Genomic DNA, 7,333 nt, shown 5'->3' with positions numbered 1-7,333 from the left:
AATTAGCTCTGAGGATAGTGAAAATCGTGCAAACTTGAACTCCCGGAGACGGTGTGCAAGATGAAAGTCGAAAAATGCAAGATCGAGTCAAAAGGGAGATTTGACGAACACGTACATGAGAAATCAATAGATAGGAGGATTAAAAAAGAGAAGCAGCCGGCTGATGATGAAGCAGATGAGACTAAACCGATTAGGCCGACCCCAGGAAGCGAACTGGATCTATTCATGTAATTGTGTGGTGCTACAAACCTATTAACCTACCAAACTTTCCTTTCTTTGTGATGTGATGTATAAATATGCTTTTCTTTTGAGATCCCCGGCTAGAAATAATAGAACAAATAGAACATTGTACACTGTGAACTGATTTTCACTTATACGTGAAGTGATCGCTGTCCGCAGAGGATGCAATTTTCTGTAGGAAGGCAGCAACGCCAAAAGACTGTAACGAAATGTCAGCCGAGCTGCAGACAGAAACTGCAGGGTCTCTCAGTGACCCAGACCGCAAATAAATGTAGCTATTGCGCGTAAATTCAAATCCGTCCTTATGGCCGGGAGGGTTAACGCACTGCTTATGGGATTCGGGTAGGCGAGCCTGCCCCGAATTGAATACGCGTCGCGGACTGACGGCGAGGTCTGGGGAGCCTGCCGGCCTGGACGTGGGTTTTAGGCGGTTTCCCACGTCCAGTTAGGTGAATACCGCGCTGCTATCCAAGGCCCGCCTCGGGTACACGCCACGCAAATATTTCGAAAACGTTCCCATACTTGAGCCGGATATTTACTCTAGACGCAGACAGATAGATGGGCGACACTAATTCTGTGCTCTGTCCGCCTCGGTAGCTACGCGGTCAACGCTGCGCATTGCTATCCAAAAGGTCCCTTGTTCGATGCCCGGCCGGGTCGGTGATATACTCCGCTCCGGGACTGGCGTTGTGTTGCCCTTGCGTTCGTATCGTAATAGCCGCTATTTCCGCCTTTGACACGAATAACAGCGGCGACGCGTCGTGGATTGGAAGCAATGAGGCCCTGGTAGGTTGCTGGAGGGTGTTGGCATCGCATCTGCACACGCAAGTCACTCAATCGCCCTAGATTCCGGGCAGAGGGGCGATTAACTCTGACGTCACGTTCAGTCACATCCAAGATGTCTTCGATCTGGTTCAGATCTGGCGAGTTGAGGGCCAGCACATCAACTGCAACTCGCCACAGTGTTCCTCAAACCTGGCCTTGTGAAATGGCGCATTATCTTGTCGAAAAATGCCACTGCCGTCGGGCAACATGATTGTCATGAAGGGGTGTACGTGGTCTGCAACCAGTGCACGATACTCTTTGGCCGTCATGGTGCCTTTGCACGAGCTCCACTAGACCCTTGGATGCTCACGTGAATGTTCCCCAGAACATGATGAAGCCGCTGCCAACATGTCCCCGTCCCGCAGTACAGGTGTCAAGGAGCTGTTCCCATGGAAGACGACAGGTCCGTGTCCTCCCATTGGCATGAGGAAGAAGATATCGGGATTCATCATACCATGCAACGCTCTGCCACTGGGCCAAAGTCCAGTGCCGATGGTCACGTGGCCATTTCAGTCGTGGTTGCAGATGTCATGATGTTACATTGGAACATGCATGAATCGTCGGCTGCGGAGGCGTATCGTTAGGAGTGTACGATGCACTGTATGTTCAGACACACTTGTACACTGCCCAGAATTATAGTCTGATCTTAGTTCCACCAATGTTAGCTGCCTGTCGTGTTTTACCAGTCTGGCCCGCCTACGACGTCCGACATCTGCAATGAGAGGTGGCCGCCCAACCCCTCGGCGTCTGGACGTGGTTTCACCTTGGTTTCGCCACGTGTTAAGGCACTCTCCGCAGCATTCCTCGAACATCTGACAAGCCGTGCAGTTTCAGAAAAGCTCGCACCGAGCCTCCGGACCATCACAATCTGCCCTCGGTCAAACTCAGATAGACCGCACGCCTTCCCTATTCTACACATGGACAGTATGCTCACTGATACTAAATGCACCGTGCGTGAGCCTGACTAGCAGTTATTCCCGGTCAAGGACGCTGCTAGCGCCTGGACGTATATACACTACTGGCCATTAAAATTGCTGCACCAAGAAGAAATGCAGATTATAAACGGGTACTCATTGGACAAATATATTATACTAGAACTGACATGTGATTACATTTTAACGCAATTTGGGTGCATAGATCCTGAGAAATCAGTACCCAGAACAACCACCTCTGGCCGTAATAATGGCCTTGATACGCCTAGGCATTGAGTCAAACAGAGCTTGGACGCCGTGTACAGGTACAGCTGCCCATGCAGCTTCAACACGATACCACGGTTCATCAAGAGTAATGAATGGCGTATTGTGACGAGCCAGTTGCTCGGCCACCATTGACCAGACGTTTTCAGTTGGTGCGACATCTGGAAAATGTGCTGGCCAGGACAGCAGTCGAACATTTTCTGTATCCAGAAAGGCCCGTACAGGACCTGCAACATGCGATCGTGCATTACCCTGCTGAAATGTAGGGTTCCGCAGGGATCGAATGAAGGGTAGAGCCACAGGTCGTAACACATGTGAAATGTAACGTCCACTGTTCAAAGTGCTGTCAATGAGAACAAGAGGTGACCGAGACGTGTAAGCAATGGCACCCCATACCATCACACCACGTGATACGCCAGTATGGCGATGACCAATACACGCTTCCAAAGTGCATTCACCGCGATGTCGCCAAACACGGATGCGACCATCAAGATTCTGTAAACAGAACCTGGATTCGTCCGAAAAAAATGACGTTTTTCCATTCGTGCTCCCAGGTTCGTCGTTGAGTACACCATCGCAGGCGCTCCTGTCTGTGATGCAGCGTCAAGGGTAACCGTAGCCTTGGTCTCCGAGCTGATAGTCCATGCTGCTGCAAACGTCGTCGAACTGTTCGTGCAGATGGTTGTTGTCTTGCAAAACGTCCCCATCTGTTGACTCAGGGATCGAGACGTGGCTGCACGATCCGTTACAGCCATGAGGATAAGATGCCTGTCAGTGATACGAGGCCGTTGGGATCCAGCACGGCGTCCCGTATTACCCTCCTGAACTCACCGATTCCATATTCTGCTAACAGTCATTGGATCTCGACGAACGCGAGCAGCAATGTCGCGATACGATAAACCGCAATCGCGATAGGCTACAATCCGACCTTTATCAAAGTCGGAAACGTGATGGTACGCATTTCCCCTCCTTTCACGAGGCATCATAACAACGTTCCACCAGGCAACGCCGGTCAACTGCTGTTTGTGTATGAGGAATCGGTTGGAAACTTTCCTCATGTCAGCACGTTGTAGGTGTCGCCACCGGCGCCAACCTTGTGTGAATGCTCTGAAAAGCTAATCATTTGCATATCACAGCATCTTCTTCCTGTCGGTTGAATTTCGCGCCTGTAGCACGTCATCGTCGTGGTGTAGCAATTTTACGTCCTTGTTGCCGCGCCGGATTAGCCGAGCGGTCTTAGGCGCTGAAGTCGTGGACTCTGCGGCTGGTCCCGGCGGAGATTCGAGTCCTCCCTCGGACATGGGTGAGTGTGTTTGTCCTTAGGATAATTTAGGTTAAGTAGTGTGTAATCTTACGCACTGATGACCTTAGCAGTTGAGTCCCATAAGATTTCACTCACATTTGAAGATTTTGAACGTCCTAATTGGACCACTTTAGTCAATCATTTCCTGGTCCTCTTCTTCAGTAAGCGCATGTTTCGTTCTTTCTTAACTGCCCAGCATCTTTTCATTCGTTCTGATCTTTCCTGTATTTCTCCATCTGTAAATACCCTTTTCATTGTGTGTCGTTTGTCTACTTTTGGTTTAAATCTTACTTTCTTGTCTTTCAATTTCTTGAGATTTTCTGTATTGTTTTGCAGAACATCCAAGGTTATATCTAGTTCTCCCACATCCTCTGTAATTTCCTTGATCCATCCTACTTGTTGCTTCAGATTCCACAGTTTCTCCAAAATATTTCTTGCTAATCTGGTTTCTGGTGTCCTCATTATGTGCCCAAAGAAAGAAATCTTCTTTTTACGTATAGTATCTCTGATGGGTTCCAGTTCCAATATATATATATTCTCTGTCCCGATGGGAAGTGCTGGCTTTGGGAACGATATCCGACCACGAACTACCACTAACATTGCCGCCTCACAATTAACAGTGCTCATCCAATAACGAGACTGGAAAAGGAAAGAAAGCACATGCACAAGAAGAACAAGAGGAAAATTACGCGTAAATAGATGAAGAAACGCAGGACAGTACACTTATACAATTACAACATTTGCGACACACCACTGTAAACCATAACTGCCGTAAAATACCTAGGGGTAACCTTTGTGAACGGGCCAAAGTGGAGTGTCTATATAAAGAGAAACTGCAGGAAATCTTATGCCAGGCTGACACTCAGCGGAAGAATCTTAAGGATATCTACACTCCTGGAAATGGAAAAAAGAACACATTGTCACCGGTGTGTCAGACCCACCATACTTGCTCCGGACACTGCGAGAGGGCTGTACAAGCAATGATCACACGCACGGCACAGCGGACACACCAGGAACCGCGGTGTTGGCCATCGAATGGCGCTAGCTGCGCAGCATTTGTGCACCGCCGCCGTCAGTGTCAGCCAGTTTGCCGTGGCATACGGAGCTCCATCGCAGTCTTTAACACTGGTAGCATGCCGCGACAGCGTGGACGTGAACCGTATGTGCAGTTGACGGACTCTGAGCGAGGGCGTATAGTGGGCATGCGGGAGGCCGGGTGGACGTACCGCCGAATTGCTCAACACGTGGGGCGTGAGGTCTCCACAGTACATCGATGTTGTCGCCAGTGTTCGGCGGAAGGTGCACGTGCCCGTCGACCTGGGACCGGACCGCAGCGACGCACGGATGCACGCCAAGACCGTAGGATCCTACGCAGTGCCGTATGGGACCGCACCGCCACTTCCCAGCAAATTAGGGACACTGTTGCTCCTGGGGTATCGGCGAGGACCATTCGCAACCGTCTCCATGAAGCTGGGCTACGGTCCCGCACACCGTTAGGCCGTCTTCCGCTCACGCCCCAACATCGTGCAGCCCGCCTCCAGTGGTGTCGCGACAGGCGTGAATGGAGGGACGAATGGAGACGTGTTGTCTTCAGCGATGAGAGTCGCTTCTGCCTTGGTGCCAATGATGGTCGTATGCGTGTTTGGCGCCGTGCAGGTGAGCGCCACAATCAGGACTGCATACGACCGAGGTACACAGGGCCAACACCCGGCATCATGGTGTGGGGAGCGATCTCCTACACTGGCCGTACACCACTGGTGATCGTCGAGGGGACACTGAATAGTGCACGGTACATCCAAACCGTCATCGAACCCATCGTTCTACCATTCCTAGACCGGCAAGGGAACTTGCTGTTCCAACAGGACAATGCACGTCCGCATGTATCCTGTGCCACCCAACGTGCTCTAGAAGGTGTAAGTCAACTACCCTGGCCAGCAAGATCTCCGGATCTGTCCCCCATTGAGCATGTTTGGGACTGGATGAAGCGTCGTCTCACGCGGTCTGCACGTCCAGCACGAACGCTGGTCCAACTGAGGCGCCAGGTGGAAATGGCATGGCAAGCCGTTCCACAGGACTACATCCAGCATCTCTACGACCGTCTCCATGGAAGAATAGCAGCCTGCATTGCTGCGAAAGGTGGATGCACACTGTACTAGTGCCGACATTGTGCATGCTCTGTTGCCTGTGTCTATGTGCCTGTGGTTCTGTCAGTGTGATCATGTGATGTATCTGACCCCAGGAATGTGTCAATAAAGTTTCCCCTTCCTGGGACAATGAATTCACGGTGTTCTTATTTCAATTTCCAGGAGTGTAATTCACCCAAGAAGCAAGTGGGTTACAAAACACTTCTTGGGTCGATTCTTGAATATTGTTCATCAATCTGGGACTCTTACCATGTTGGATCATTAGCGAAGATAGAGAACATCCAACGAAGACTTGAGCGTTTCGTGACAGGACCGTTCACTTGGTGCGAGAGCGTAACGGAGGTCTTCAAGATGTTCCAGTGCCCGGCGTTTCGTATGACGCAGACCTTTACTGTTCAAATTTCGAAAGAGAACGTTCCAGGAAGGAACGGGAAACGTATTACTTCCTCCCTCACATGATGACAACAAGAGAATCAGAGGAACTGCAGCTCCTGCGCAGGTTTACAGACAGCCGTTCTTCACGCGCGCCGTTAGTGAATGTAGCGGGGAAGGAGGGGAAGGCAGTGCTACCAGAAGCTTCCGCCGTAAACCGTAAGGTGGCTTGTAGAGTGAACAAGTAGATTATACAGGATTACTGCAGTAAGATGTAACAACCCTTTTATTTTGTGAGCAGTTTATGATGTAACGAGACTTTTGGCAAATGACGGTACCCAGAGGGACACGTAATTTTGTTGCACAGTCGGTAGTGTTAGCTCCTGGATCAATCGGGCTAGTGGCGCAAGTTTAAAAATAGCGAATGAAGCACTTTTTATTGCGGCATTCCAAAGCTGTTGCGAAGAAAACGACAGCTATGTAACGCTTGTTAATATTCTCCCTGAAACTTTTCCTACACTTGTTAAGGAAATGCACTAAAACAGAGAGTGTCAGACCCACGGCTGTGGTTAGGGATGTAGTTACCAGCTCAAAAAGCACAAACTGCAGGAATTAAGCTCCTTCACCTAGCTGATTTGTAATGATCATACACAGGACGTGGACAATAATATAGAATCACCAAAAACGCAACACATCACTACGCCCAGTATGCTTCAGCGAAATTGTCATTCGAAACAGCTTGCGGTCGTCTCGGAATACGTATTTATAGGTCCTGTATGGTTTTCAAGGAAATTCCTCATCATTCAGTAAAATAGTGGCAAGTTCAGGTAACGATGACAGCGATCACACACTCTTCCTTCCAAAGCAGATCACAAAGGCTCCATACTATTGAGTTCTAGTGAGTGTGGCGGCCAGAGGAGATGCAAAAATGCACCCTCGTGCTCACAAAACTAGTCCTGGACGATGCAGCCCTGCCGTCTTGGAACGCAGCATCACCATTCGGGAATTGTACCGTGGGATGGACCTGGTCATCCAAAATGGTTACGTAATCCGCGGCAGTAATGCGATCTTGTTAAGTACCCATGGGGTCCATGGAGAACCTCGATATAGCTGCCCAAATCTTCACCAAACCTCCTACATGTTTTACTCTTGAGACGTAAATTCGGCCAGAAGTTGGAAACAGTGTGTGCAACAAGGCTCATCCGACCAAACGACTATCAACGATTACTCATCAGTCCACGTTTTACGCCTTC

This window comes from Schistocerca piceifrons, chromosome 6 (genome assembly GCF_021461385.2).
Source record: "Schistocerca piceifrons isolate TAMUIC-IGC-003096 chromosome 6, iqSchPice1.1, whole genome shotgun sequence".
NCBI classification, from domain to species: Eukaryota; Metazoa; Arthropoda; class Insecta; order Orthoptera; family Acrididae; genus Schistocerca; species Schistocerca piceifrons.
Note: the sequence above shows the minus strand (reverse complement) of the source record.